The sequence below is a fragment of the Saccopteryx bilineata genome, chromosome 5 (genome assembly GCF_036850765.1).
Source record: "Saccopteryx bilineata isolate mSacBil1 chromosome 5, mSacBil1_pri_phased_curated, whole genome shotgun sequence".
In the NCBI taxonomy this organism is placed as follows: domain Eukaryota; kingdom Metazoa; phylum Chordata; class Mammalia; order Chiroptera; family Emballonuridae; genus Saccopteryx; species Saccopteryx bilineata.
In genome coordinates, this window is record NC_089494.1 from 166,274,508 (window position 1) to 166,287,581 (window position 13,074).

Here is a 13,074-nt window from a genome sequence, read left to right on the forward strand (position 1 = left end):
CGTCACTTTCTTGTAGAGACCAAAGGGGAACTAGGAACAGTCTTTCTGTGCCCTATCGCTGACTGCTATGATCACCTGGCAGAAGTCTCGTTTAACTCAGCAAACCTGATGTGGTTGAGCTGGTTTCTCCACGGCCTTCCTGAGCGGAGTTTACAGAGCCCATCATCTCATCCAGGATCAAGAGGGTTCGCATTCTCCACGTTCCCAGCTCTGAGTTTTTGTGGAGTTCATCGATGGAGTGAAAAATTAGAAGCTGTGCTTCAGGAAAGGCTGTAACACCATCAGGCAGCATTTTGCTGGAAGAAGACTCCTCTGAGGTCTTGTTGGCGCTTTATGCTTCTTCAGGCAAAGTGATGGGATCTGTGGGATGACATGGGAGAGGGGGATGGGTGGGACTAACAACATGCAGAACTAGGGTGCCCTTGCCGCTGTCCGTGGTCCTGACGTTTGCAACCCAGAACGCGGCTGTTTCTGGGGACGCTGGGATACTGTTGGCTCCTGTAAAACTTCTCCCACAAATTCTGAATCAGATAAAGAATGGGGTATGAGGAGGTAGGCACAAAGAGGCTAGAGATGCAGGCTGTAGGGCGATGGCCTTGAAAAAACAAATATGGTGCCTCACGGTTCTGGGAAAACAGAGAGAAATGGGACATCCCCACCATTGCCTGCTTTTTCTCCCGCTACTACTGCATCTCTGGTTTTCTCTCTCATAATTTCCTCTCCCTCCCATTCCTATCCCCTTGTTCATTGCCTGTTCTTCCCTATACTAAATCTGTGACTCCCTAAGACTCGAGTCTTGGGTGTATGTCTGCCCTGAGTTCCGCTCCGCTGCTCCATGAATCAGGTGGACACACTCAGGATTAGACAGGAACCCAGTGTGACTTCCTGCCCAGAGAGATTTACCAGAGTCCTTTTCTGGACTCCTGGAACATGTCCACTCACTCTGACCTTCCACCAAAAGGGACACTGAGGGCCACATCACTAGAAATTTAGACCAGACAATACCACTCCTGCAAGAAACTAGACAGTATCAAACCCTGGAGGGAAAAAAATACCTTACTTCCTAACTCAGCATTTCAAAGACAAAGTCTGAAGGAGCCAATATCCTCTAAGATGAAGATAAGAGAGGTGGATTCTAGGGCCTCTTTCTAGGGCCTCTTTTCACACGAGCACTAGATTTCTATCACTCTGCAGAGTATGCATCAGTGAAAAAGAGAAAAAACACTTTCCCAGCAGTGCCCAGTTAACTTTCTGCTAATTTTCAGCATTTTTTAAGCAAAATGAACTTAATGGACAGTATTCTTAAGTGAAAGTTTGTACATAAAAAGCATGATTGAATGGCAATATTGAACCAATGGATGTACATTTGTAATATTTGTAAAAAAAAATCTAAAATCTTAAAATTATGAATTTACATATATTAATTTGCTTCTAAATTCTGTAAATTGCACTTCAGTGGTATCTGATAAGTGAATGTTTCTGTTAAGTGAATAAAAATATCAAGTAAAATTGAGCTTTCCTGGGGTATTGGGCTTTGTTCATCAAGCAGAATTGAAGGGTTCTTTAGAGAATACAACATGTAGGCTTAGAAGCCATGAAGAATCCACCCAGTCCAAGGAAAGGGCACATTCTGCTCTAAAACCTTTTTCTTTTCATAATAATTTTCTCTGTTAGTGACTTCTGGCTGGATGGTGGGCTCTAGCTCAGATGTTACCCTTATAGACATACTGTAAATAAACTACTGAAAATATCACGGCTGGGAATGAAGGACTTGTCTCCAAGCCCTGACTCAGCTTCTGTTACTTGTGGGAGACAAAACAAATCACTCAGGAGATGTGACCCTCAGTGTCCTCGCTGCTAAGTGTGGGTAACCGACAGCTCCACGGCTTTTCAGGCATGGAAGGGAGTGGGTGACGGCAGGATGTGTCAGGGTTTTGAGAAGATGAAGCGGACATTTAAGATATTCTAAGTCCTCCACCCAGATGTGCCCTCACACAGGAAGTACAGGGGTGGCTGGATGGGTTCCTGTGGATTCGAGGCCGGGTGGATATCAGGCCATAAGAAACAACTAAAACTTCACTTGGCATCTTCAGCCCCCTCTACAGAATGACGCAGGGTTCCACTGAGCACTTCCCACCAACACATTCAGTCCCTTTCCTGGGGCCAGCTGAGGGACTTTGAAGTTTCACCCATCACCAGGAACAGAGAAAATCACAGACATGCTGCACCCAGGATTTGAGTGCTCCCAGACCAGGTTTCTTGCTGAGAGCACTCCTCTCATCCGTCCTCTCACAGCATCTGAAATTGCACCACATGGGACAGAGTGAGGGTTTCTTGCATCTTGCTCAGTTTGCACTTATTTCCCATTAACCACAGTTCGAGTGAGAGCATAAGATTTTGGGGTGAGGTGCCAGTTGGAGTAGAGGGATGGTCTTAAAATCAAAGATATTCTGCCATCTCCTGTCATCCCCAGGTCAGGTGGGGAACACTGGACAGCTTCTTCAGTTTCATGTCTTACAGTAAATTGCCCCTAATGGAGAGGACATTTAAGGCCAGTTATTAGTAGGGAATGGAGGGGATCTGAAAGCATAAATTAGGTTCAAGACAAACCTCACATGCCTCTGAGTGATGTGCCTCAGAAGCCATGTGGTGGAATCAGCAAGCGTTGACAATCTGGTTGTCTGGTGGTAGCATCATTCACTGACCATAGAGCAAAAGCTCTCCAGACAGATCACTTCACAGTCCTCATAAGTGATCCTGGCAGCACCTAGCACTCACTCTCACTCAGAGCACCCCTCCTCCTACTAGAGAAGAGCCATCATTCCTGAAAACAGGCGGTCCGGTTCTAGGTGACTTCCTTAAACTTAACGGTTTTGCATGTTCACCCAGACCATTCTTCATGCCTATTGAGTCCCTGCCTGCCCTTGCTAGGAACTCAGCCTCGTTGCTTATCGCATTTTTTTCTTTTTTTTTTTCTTTTTTTTTTTATAAATAAATTTTTATTTTAATGGGGTGACATCAATAAATCAGGGTACATACATTCAAAGAAAACATTTCCAGGTTATCTTGTCATTTAGTTCTGTTGCATACCCATCACCCGAAGAGAGATTGTCCTCTGCCACCCTCCATCCAGTTCTCTCTGTACCCCTCTCCCTCCACCTCTCCCTCCTTCCCTCCCCCCACCCCCCATAGCCACCACACTCCTGTTCATGCCTCTTAGTCTCGCTTTTATGTCCCACCAATGTTTGGAATCCTGCAGTTCCTGTTTTTTTCTGTTGCTTATTTCACCCCGCACAATGCTACCAAGACTCCACCATTCCGCTGTAAGTGATCCGATGTCACCATTTCTCCTAGCTGAATAATATACCATGGTGTATATGTGCCCCATCTTCTTCATCCAGTCCTCTATTTTTTTTTACAGTGATTAAGAGCCTTTAAGCAAACTCTTGGCCAATACAGCAAGAATCCATAAATGAGTTGTGTCCTTAACATGTTCCCCAAGTCGAAGTTGGCCCCATCACCATGCCAAATCCCTGAAAAATGCAACCCAACCACAGTTCAGTCTGTTAGGAGCTGTCACAGGGAGCAGGAGTCCAGGAAAGTTCCCCACAGGAAAAGTCCGCATGGCACTGGAATTGTTGTCACCATTCTATACTTTGCAGCTCATGTCCAAGTCCCAATGACCACTGCTTCTAGCTGGTAATGATTCAGGTAGACTGGAAAAAGCCATTTGCAGCATGCGTGGATATGGAGCTTCTGTTCTCCTCTGCCTGGAGAGTTGAGACCAGGTTGCTTTTCCCTGGAGCTCTGTGACTGTGGCCTGGTAAAGAGAACCTTGGGATTACACTAAGCTGGGTGGCAAAGGTTAATTCATAATACAAGTTGGCAAAAGGAGGAAAGAGAGCTCTAAATTAAAAGTAGGTCCCAGCCTGAAATATGTGTGGGGCATTGAGGTAGGAGGGATAAAGGAAACACTATATATTAAGCAAAGCAGCAGAAAACAGGACTATCAACACCCACAACAGAGATCTTTGAGGGAAGAATAAAAAACCTGACTATTCAGGCAAAACATAGTTAAGTGGCCCTTGTGCGAATGAGATCAGTTTACCTGCTTCTTGGAAGAAATACCCTAGGCTCGTCCACAGTGTCGTAGATGAGGCCGACGGCCCTGGGCACCTTCAGCCTTCAGTGGCAAACCCCAGCTTTCTGGGCAAGGTTAGGTTCATTAGGTGGCTGGAGCAGGGCTGGAAGAGACTGAACCCTCCCTTAGAGGAGCGAGGGGGAAGCCCACCTTCCAGTGTCCCTGTTTCCTCACAGCAGAGGCGTGTAAGCCTGGCAGGCTTTAGCTCAATGACCTTCCTTTCCACTATTGAAGCAGGACCCAGATGGCATCCTATGAAACCCCTCTGGGGTGTTGGAGCCTTTAAGGGTGTATCCTAAAAGCTGGTAGTTCCCCCTGATCTCTATTGGGCTTTTCTGCCTCTAGGTATCTTAAAAGCCATTCTCAGAAGATCTCGCTGAGGGGTTTGAGGATCCCCATCCGCCTATATAAATCTTTTCCATATATCTGGAGCTATTTGGAAAAAAGACAGAGCAGTGTTATTAGCTAGATCTAATAAAGAAGGTAGTAGTTTGCAGGCGAAAAAGATTTGGTGTCTCCTGTTCATCAGCATTCAAAAGAAATGTAAAAAAATTTTTTTTATGTAAAAAGCATAATATGGTAGACCCATCGGAGTCATTGGCCTGGTGTGCAGGATTCCCGGGTTCGACTCCCGGCCAGAGCACACAGGAGAAGCGCCCATCTACCTCTCCACTCCTCCCCCTCTCCTTCCTCTTGGTCTCTCTCCTCCTGCCCGCAGCCAAGGCTCCACCGGAGCAAATCCACCCTGGGCACTAAGGATGTCCCCATGGCCTCCGCCCCAGTCACCAGAATGGCTCCGGTTGCAACATAGCAACATCCCAGCTGGGCAGAGCATTCCCCCCGGTAGGCATGCCAGGTGGATCCCAGTCAGGCGCATGCAGGAGTCTGTCTGACTGCCTCCCCATCCCCATCCTCAGAAATATACAAAAAATAAATAAATTAAAGAAAAAATACTAAAAAGGAAAAAAAAGGGGGGCATTCCCTTGTGCTAAAGCTCCAGGGAGCATGGAGTGAGCTTGAGTATGTCCTATGAAACATGGAGCTCTATGTTTACATATAAGTCTTTGAAGAAGGAGGAACTGCTGAAATAGTTTATCAGCATTTGTCCCTAAGACAGCAGTCTTTATAGTGGGAACACCATACATAAATATTTGCTGTCTGTCTATAGATTAAGGGGGGAATATGGCAAATGCTGAAAAGCCATGATCTTTGTGCCCCTCCCTCCCCCAACCCCCTCCCTCTCCTCCCCCCACCCTGTAACCCCAACACTGTTGTTCATGTCTCTGAGTCTCATCTTTATGTCCCACCTATGTATGGAAACATATAGTTCTTAGTTTTTTTCTGATTTACTTCTTTCACTCAGTATAATGTTATCAAGGCCCACCCATGTTGTTGTAAAAGATCCTATGTCATCATTTCTTATGCCTGAGTAGTATTCCATAGTATATATATACCAAAGCTTTTTAATCCACTCGTCCTCTGATGGACACTTGGGCTGTTTCCAAATCTTTGCTATTGTGAACAATGCTGCCATAAACATGGGGGTGCATTTCTTCTTTTCAAACAGTGCTATGGTGTTCTTGGGGTATATTCCTAACAATGGTATAGCTGGGTCAAAAGGCAGTTCGATTTTTAATTTCTTGAGGAATCTCCATACTGTTTTCCACAGTGGCTGCACCAGTCTGCATTCCCACCAGCAGTGCAGGAGGGTTCCCTTTTCTCCACATCCTCGCCAGCACTTATTCTGTGTTGTTTTATTGATGAGCGCCATTCTGACTGGTGTGAGGTGATATCTCATTGTGGTTTTAATTTGCATTTCTCTAATCATTAGTGATGTTGAACATTTTTTCATATGCCTATTGGCCATCTGTGTGTCCTCTTTGGACAAGTGTCTATTCATTTCTTTTGCCCATTTTTGGATTGGATTGTTTGTCTTCCTGGTATTAAGTTTTACAAGTTCTTTATAAATTTTAGTTATTAGCCCCTTATCTGACGCTATGTCAAATATATTCTCCCATTGTGTAGTTTGTCTTTTTATTCTCTTCCTATTGTCTTTAGCTGTGCAGAAGCTTTTTAGTTTGATAAAGTCCCATTTGTTGATCCTGTCTTTTATTTCACTTGCCTGTGGAGACAAATCAGCAAATATATTGCTGCGAGAGATGTCAGAGAGCTTACTGCCTATGTTTTCTTCTAAGATGCTTATGGTTTTACGGCTTACATTCAAGTCTTTTATCCATTTTGAGTTTATTTTTGTGAGTGGTGTAAGTTGGTGGTCTAGTTTCATTTTTTTTGCAGGTAGCTGTCCAGTTTTTCCAACACCATTTGTTGAAGAGGCTGTCTTTACTCCATTGTATTGTCTTACCTCCTTTGTCAAATATCAGTTGTCCATAGAGCTGTGGGTTTATTTCTGAGTTCTCTGTTCTGTTCCATTGATCTATGTGCCTGTTCTTATGCCAGTACCATGCTGTTTTGAGTACAATGGCCTTATAATATAACTTGATATCTGGAAGTGTGATACCTCCCGCTTTTTTCTTCCTTTTCAGGATTGCTGAGGCTATTCGTGTTCTTTTTTGGTTCCATATAAATTTTTGGAATATGTGTTCTATGTCTTTGAAGTAAGTCATTGGTATTTTCATTGGTATTGCATTGAATTTATAAATTGCTTTGGGTAATATAGACATTTTAATGATGTTTATTCTTCCTAACCATGAGCATGGTATATGCCTCCACTTATTCGTATCTTCCCTGATTTCTTTTATCAATGTTTTATAATTTTCCGAGTACAAGTCTTTAATCTCCTTGGTTAGATTTATTCCTAGGTACTTTATTTTTTTGGTTGCAATGGTAAAGGGGATTGATTCCCTGATTTCTCTTTCTGACAGTTCATTATTAGTGTATAAAAATGCCTCTGATTTCTGAGTATTGATTTTATATCCTGCCACCTTGCCAAATTCTTTATCAGGTCTAGTAGTTTTTTGACTGAGACTTTAGGGTTTTCTATATACAATATCATGTCATCTGCAAATAATGATAGTTTTACTTCTTCTTTTCCAATTTGGATGCCTTTTATTTCTTTTTCTTGTCTGATTGCTGTGGCGAGGACTTCCAGAACTATGTTGAATAAGAGTGGTGAAAGGGGGCACCCTTGCCTTGTTCCTGATCTTAAGGGGATTGCTTTTAATTTTTGCCCATTGAGTATGATGTTGGCTGTTGGTTTGTCATAGATGGCCTTTATCATGTTTAGGTATGTTCCCTGTATTCCCACTTTGCTGAGAGTTTTGATCATGAATGGGTGCTGGACTTTATCAAGCTTTTTCTGCATCTATTGAAATTATCATGTGGTTTTTCTCCTTCCTTTTGTTTATGTGATGAATCACATTGATTGATTTGCGAATATTGTACCAGCCTTGCCTCCCAAGAATAAATCCTATTTGATCATGGTGTATGATTTTTTCCATATATTGCTGGATCCGGTTTGCTAATATTTTATTGAGGATTTTTGCATCTAAGTTCATCAGGGATATTGGCCTATAATTTTCTTTTTTTGTGTTGTCTTTGCCTGGTTTTGGAATCAGAATTATGCTCGCCTCATAAAAGGAGTTTGGAAGTCTTCCTTCCTCTTGAATTTTTTGAAATAGCTTGAGAAGGATAGGAGTTAGTTCTTCTTTGAATATTTGGTAGAATTCACTTGTGAAGCCATCAGGCCCAAGGACTTTTCTTTTTTGGGAGTTTTTTGATAGCTGTTTCAATCTCATTTGTTGTAATTGGTCTGTTTAGGTTTTCTGATTCTTCCAGATTGATTTTTTGGAAGATTATATGATTCAAGGAATTTGTCCATTTCATCTAGGTTGTCTAGTTTTTTGGCATACAGTTCTTCATAGTATTTTCTTACAATATTTTGTATTTCTGTTGTGTCAGTTGTTATTTCTCCACTCTCGTTTCTAATTTTATTTATTTGAGTCCTCTCTCTTTTTTTCTTGGTGAGTCTTGTTAAGGTTCATTGATCTTGTTTACCTTTTCAAAGAACCAGCTCCTGGTTTCATTGATCCTCTGTATTGTTTCTTTAGCCTCTATGTCATTTATTTCTGCTCTGATCTTTATTATTTCCTTCCTTCTACTAGCTCTGGGCTTTACTTGCTGTTCTTTTTCTAGTTCTTTTAGATGCAGGGTTAAGTCATTTATTTGAGCTTTTTCTAGCTTCTTGAGGTATGCCTGTAATGCTATAAACTTCCCTCTCAGGACTGCTTTTGCTGTGTCCCATAAATTTTGAGTTGATGTATGCTCATTATCGTTTGTTTCTAGGAATTTTTTAATTTCTTCTTTGATCTCAATGTTAACCCATTCATTGTTTAATAACATGCTATTTAGTTTCCAAGTGTTTGAATGTTTTTCAATTTTTCTATTGTGGTTGATTTCTAGTTTAATGCCATTGTGATCAGAGAAAGTGCTCGATATGATTTCAATCTTCTTAAATTTGTTGAGCCCGCTTTTGTGCCCTAACATGTGGTCTATTCTAGAGAATGTACCATGAGCGCTTGAACAGAATGTGTATTCTGCTGTTTTAGGGTGAAAGGTTCTGAAGATATCTATTAAATTGAGTTCATCTAATATGTCCTTTAAGTCTGTTGTTTCTTTGTTAATTTTCTTTCTTGAGGATCTTTCTAATGATGTTAATGGGGTATTGAAATCTCCTACTATTATAGTATTGCTGTTGATCTCGCCCTTTAAGTCTATCAAAGTCTGCTTTATATATTTAGGTGCTCCTATATTAGGTGCGTAGATATTTATAATGGTTATATCTTCCTTTTGGATTGCTCCCTTTATCATTATGTAGTGACCTTCTTTATCTCTAACTATGGTCTTTGTTCTAAAGTCCATTTTGTCTGATATAAGTATTGCTACCCCAGCTTTTTTTCATTTCCATTTGCGTGAAATATTTTTTTCCATCCTTTTATCTTCAGTCTGTGTGCATCTTTTGATTTAAGGTGTGTCTCTTGTAGACAGCATATGTATGGGTCCTGTTTTCTTATCCACGCAGCTACCCTATGTCTCTTGATCGGATCATTTAATCCATTAACATTTAAGGTTATTACTGATATGTAATTGTTTATTGCCATTTTTTTTCTTTAAAACTGTTTTTCTCTTTTGCTATATTCTTTTTTTCTTTTGATCTGTTTACAACAGGTCCCTTAGCATTTCTTGCAGCCTTGGTTTGGTTGCAGTGAAATCCTTGAGGTTTTTTTTGTCTGTAAAGCTTTTTATTTCTCCTTCAATTTTAAATGATAGCCTTGCTGGATAAAGTAGTCTTGATTGTAGGTTCTTGTTCTGCATTACTTTGAATATTTCTTGCCATTCCCTTCTGGCCTCAAGTGTTTCTGTTGAGAAGTCAGAAGTCATCCTTATGGGGGCTCCTTTGTAGGTGATAGTCTTTTTTTCTCTAGCAGCTTTTAATATTTTCTCTTTATCATTTATCTTTGATAATTTAATTATGATGTGTCTTGGTGTTGGTTTCTTTGGGTTTCTCCTTAATGGAGTTCTCTGTGCTTCCTGAACATGTGAAATGTTTTCCTGCCTTAATTGGGGGAAGTTTTCTGCTATAATATGTTTGAACAAAGTCTCTATCCCTTGTTCTTTCTCTTCTTCTTCAGGAACCCCTATCATGCGGATGTTATTTCTCTTCATGTTGTCACAGAGCTCTCTTAGAGTTTCCTCAGACTTTTTGAGTCTCTTTTCTTTTTTCTGCTCTGCTTCCGTGCCTTTATTTATTGTGTCCTCTAACTCACTGATTCGATTCTCTGCTTCATCCATCCTGCTTTTAATTTCTTCCATTGTATTCTTTATTTCAGATATTGTATTTGTCATTTCTGTCTGATTCTTTTTTATTATTTCAATGTCCTTTTTTATATTTGTTATCTCCTTATTTAGGTTTTCATAATGGCCATCTATGGTGGTTCTAATATCTTTGAGCATCCTAACAATCGTTATTTTAAACTCTGCATCTGGTAATTTGGTTATATCTGATTCACTTAGGTCCTTTTCTGGGGATTTCTCTTGGTTTATTTGTGTTGTATTTCTCTGCCTCCGCATTTTCTCTTCACGAGAGTGGTTGTGATCACGTGCTCGGGTGCACAAGGGTTGGTGGCCTTGGCCTTTGCCCCGCCCTCGTGTGTGACGTTATGCTCGGTCCTGAGGGCACTGGCGAGCACCTTTGCTCAGCTGCGGGTCTCCACCTGTTTCCGAGCTTTCGCCCTGCCTTTGCAGGATGATCTAACTCAAGGAACAGCTGCTAGCCTTGGCTCTACCGCCAGGCAGGGCTGCATGCCCAAGCTCAGCTTCGTAGCAGAACTCCGCCTCTTCTGGGCTTTTGGCTCCACCCTCACGGGAGGAGCCGGCTACCAAGTCAGACTGCAAGCCTGGGTTGCACAGGCGTGGCAGGGATGTGCTCCTCTGCCCTTGCTCCGGGGCTGGTTTCTACCCTTTCTGGATTTCCCGCCCTTCTCCCGGAGGCTGGATTACAGGCTGCCGGCAGCTGAGCTTGGCCGCTTTTGCACGCCCCCTTCTCCCTAGCCGGGCAAGATTGAGCTCACACCTGAGCCCACTGGTGGCCAGCCGGCTTTCGCCCCTGCCAGCAGAACCGCGCTTTTGTCTCCTGCTGCCACCCGCTCTCCGGTACGCCCTCAGCCGCGTGGGTGGGGGCGTTGCAGCTCGGACCCTAAGACTCACTACTGTAGTCCCGAAAGCTCCCTCCTTCTATGCGACTCTGCTCTGAATGCTGCGGGGGAGCTTGTTTGGCTGCTCTCCTGCTTCCCTTTGCTGGTATTGCTGTTTCTGGGGGAAATATTCACTTCAGCTTTGGGGAGTGACTCGTCCCAGGGGTTAGGTTGGCTATCTCTCAAAATGTTTCTCCCTATGCCTCCTAGATTGCACTCTCTTCCTGTTACTGTGGTTCTCTCCCCTCTTCCTCCATCCTCAGGAGCCCCGGGTGAGTGTTTGTGAGAGAGATGTTCTGCGCGGTCCCTTTAAGAAGGATCCTGGGTCTGAGAAATCAGACTCTCTCACAAACAGTATCCTGTCTTGTTTCCAGCTAAATACTGTCCTTACGCCTCTTCTGGGGTCTGGGGCTGCAGGCTGGGGCTTTGTTCCTGGGGCTCAGGACCCTTTCCCCTCTGCTAAACTCACTTCCCACCACGCGAGTCTCTCCCTGCTGCCGTTCGCTCCGAGAAGCTGGGCAGCCCTCTCCGCGTTTCCACGTTTCCTACCAGTCTCTGTGTGGCTTCTTCAGCGTTCCTGGGTTGAAGAGTCCTTTTAGTTTAGTCCAAAGTTGGTTTTTCCAGCTGATAGTTCATAAAATTAGTTTGTAATCCACATTGGTTCTGGGAGGTAGATGCTGGTACGTCTGCCTACTCCAGCGCCATCTTGTCTCTCCCCGCATTTTTTTAATATTGAGAAATTTTTTTGTAAAACGTGAAGTTTATGATAAGTTGGCTCAGTAAAACGTTTGAGCTAAGTGCACATTTCCCAAGAGGAGTAACTAGAGTCTACTCCGCCTCTTCTAGTTGGATAAGGGTGCATGGAGGGCGAAGGACAAACAGGCAAGTGCAGTGATACATTCTGTAGCGGGTAAATCGGTTCCTTGGTTGGGTTTAACTGGATAACAAAAATGCACTCTGCCAAGCGAGTTTCACAAAGCCAGAGCCCTCACAGAGCCAGCCTTGTGGAAAAGTCTTTTTATCAATGAAGATGAAGAGTGAACAGGACCCAGGCTAACAATGATGAACTTCTTGATGACCTGCCCCAATGCAGTCACACCAGTCCCTTAGCCTTTCAGAATTACAAATTACTGGGATAAACTTGGGGCTGAGCTTATTAAGAATGTCAATATTTAATGTAGGGATCCCCCTCCCACCCATAGCTCAAGCTCACTATAGAGTGTTCTGATTAGTGTCTCTTGCTAACCTTGTGAAAAAACATCCATGATGAATTTGGAGACTGGGGGTGGGGCTCAGCACAGAGCATGGAAAGAAAAAGCCCCTGGAGCCAGAGGACTGGACTTCTAGTCCTGCCCTGACACTGGTGACAGCGAAGGCCTTGGGCAAACTCTTTCAGAGCTTCATGCGTAAAATGGACAATACTTACGCCAGAGGATTGTGGCAAGGAGCAAAGCAGACACAGTGAGTGAAGTCTTTCAAACCAAAAGGTGCTTAGCAAACATCATTGGCTTTTCTTCAGAGACATTGAGTGGCCCCAGTGAGCTACTGGCAAAGTCAAGTCTACTCAAAGATTTCACAGTTTCAGTAACAAGAAACAATGCAGCAGTCCAGGGTTGGAAACTACGGGAGAATGGAAGAAGGAATTGGATCCATGGGGTGTAAATTGCCACAGAAACAGGAATGAAGTGGTGCCACTTTTATAGGGCCTAGGAGAAAAGAGTGTCAGGAAGATGATCAACTGTGTGTGTGTGTGTGTGTGTGTGTGTGTGTACACAGTATGACAATATGAAGGCTTCTGTCCCCAAAATTTATGTGTTGAAACCTGCCCCCTAATGTGATGGTGTTAGGAGTTGGACTTCTGGGAGGTGATGAGGCCATATGAGTGGAGCCCCATAATGGGATTAGTGTCCTTATACCCAGTGAGAAGTTGTATCCTATGAATCAGAAAGAGACCCTCATCAGACACCAAATCGCTGGTGCCTTGATCTTGGACTTCCAGTATCCAGAACTGTGGGAAATGGATGTCTGTTGTTTGAGCCTCCATCTGTGATGTTTATTATGCAACCCAAACCGACTGAGACAAGAAGTGAGGAAGATGAGGACTCAAAAAAGACACTAGCAAACTGAAGTCTGTGAGTTTTAAAGAAGAAATTGTGTGACAAGTTAGGGGTGAGTGCTGGCACAGTAGGGTGAGTAGGTCAGGGACAGGGCAGGGGGAGGGTG

The 13,074-nt window shown here is 43.2% G+C and overlaps 1 protein-coding gene across 1 annotated transcript in view; it reads left to right on the forward strand.

Moving 5' to 3' along the window:
* Positions 1-947, forward strand: part of ADARB2 (adenosine deaminase RNA specific B2 (inactive)) — a 468,569-nt gene extending 467,622 nt beyond the window's left edge. The window contains exon 11 of the transcript XR_010725610.1: positions 17-947. The gene's annotated coding sequence lies outside the window, so the exon portion shown is untranslated. The remainder of the gene's footprint in view (positions 1-16) is intronic.
* The last annotated feature ends 12,127 nt before the right edge of the window (positions 948-13,074 follow it).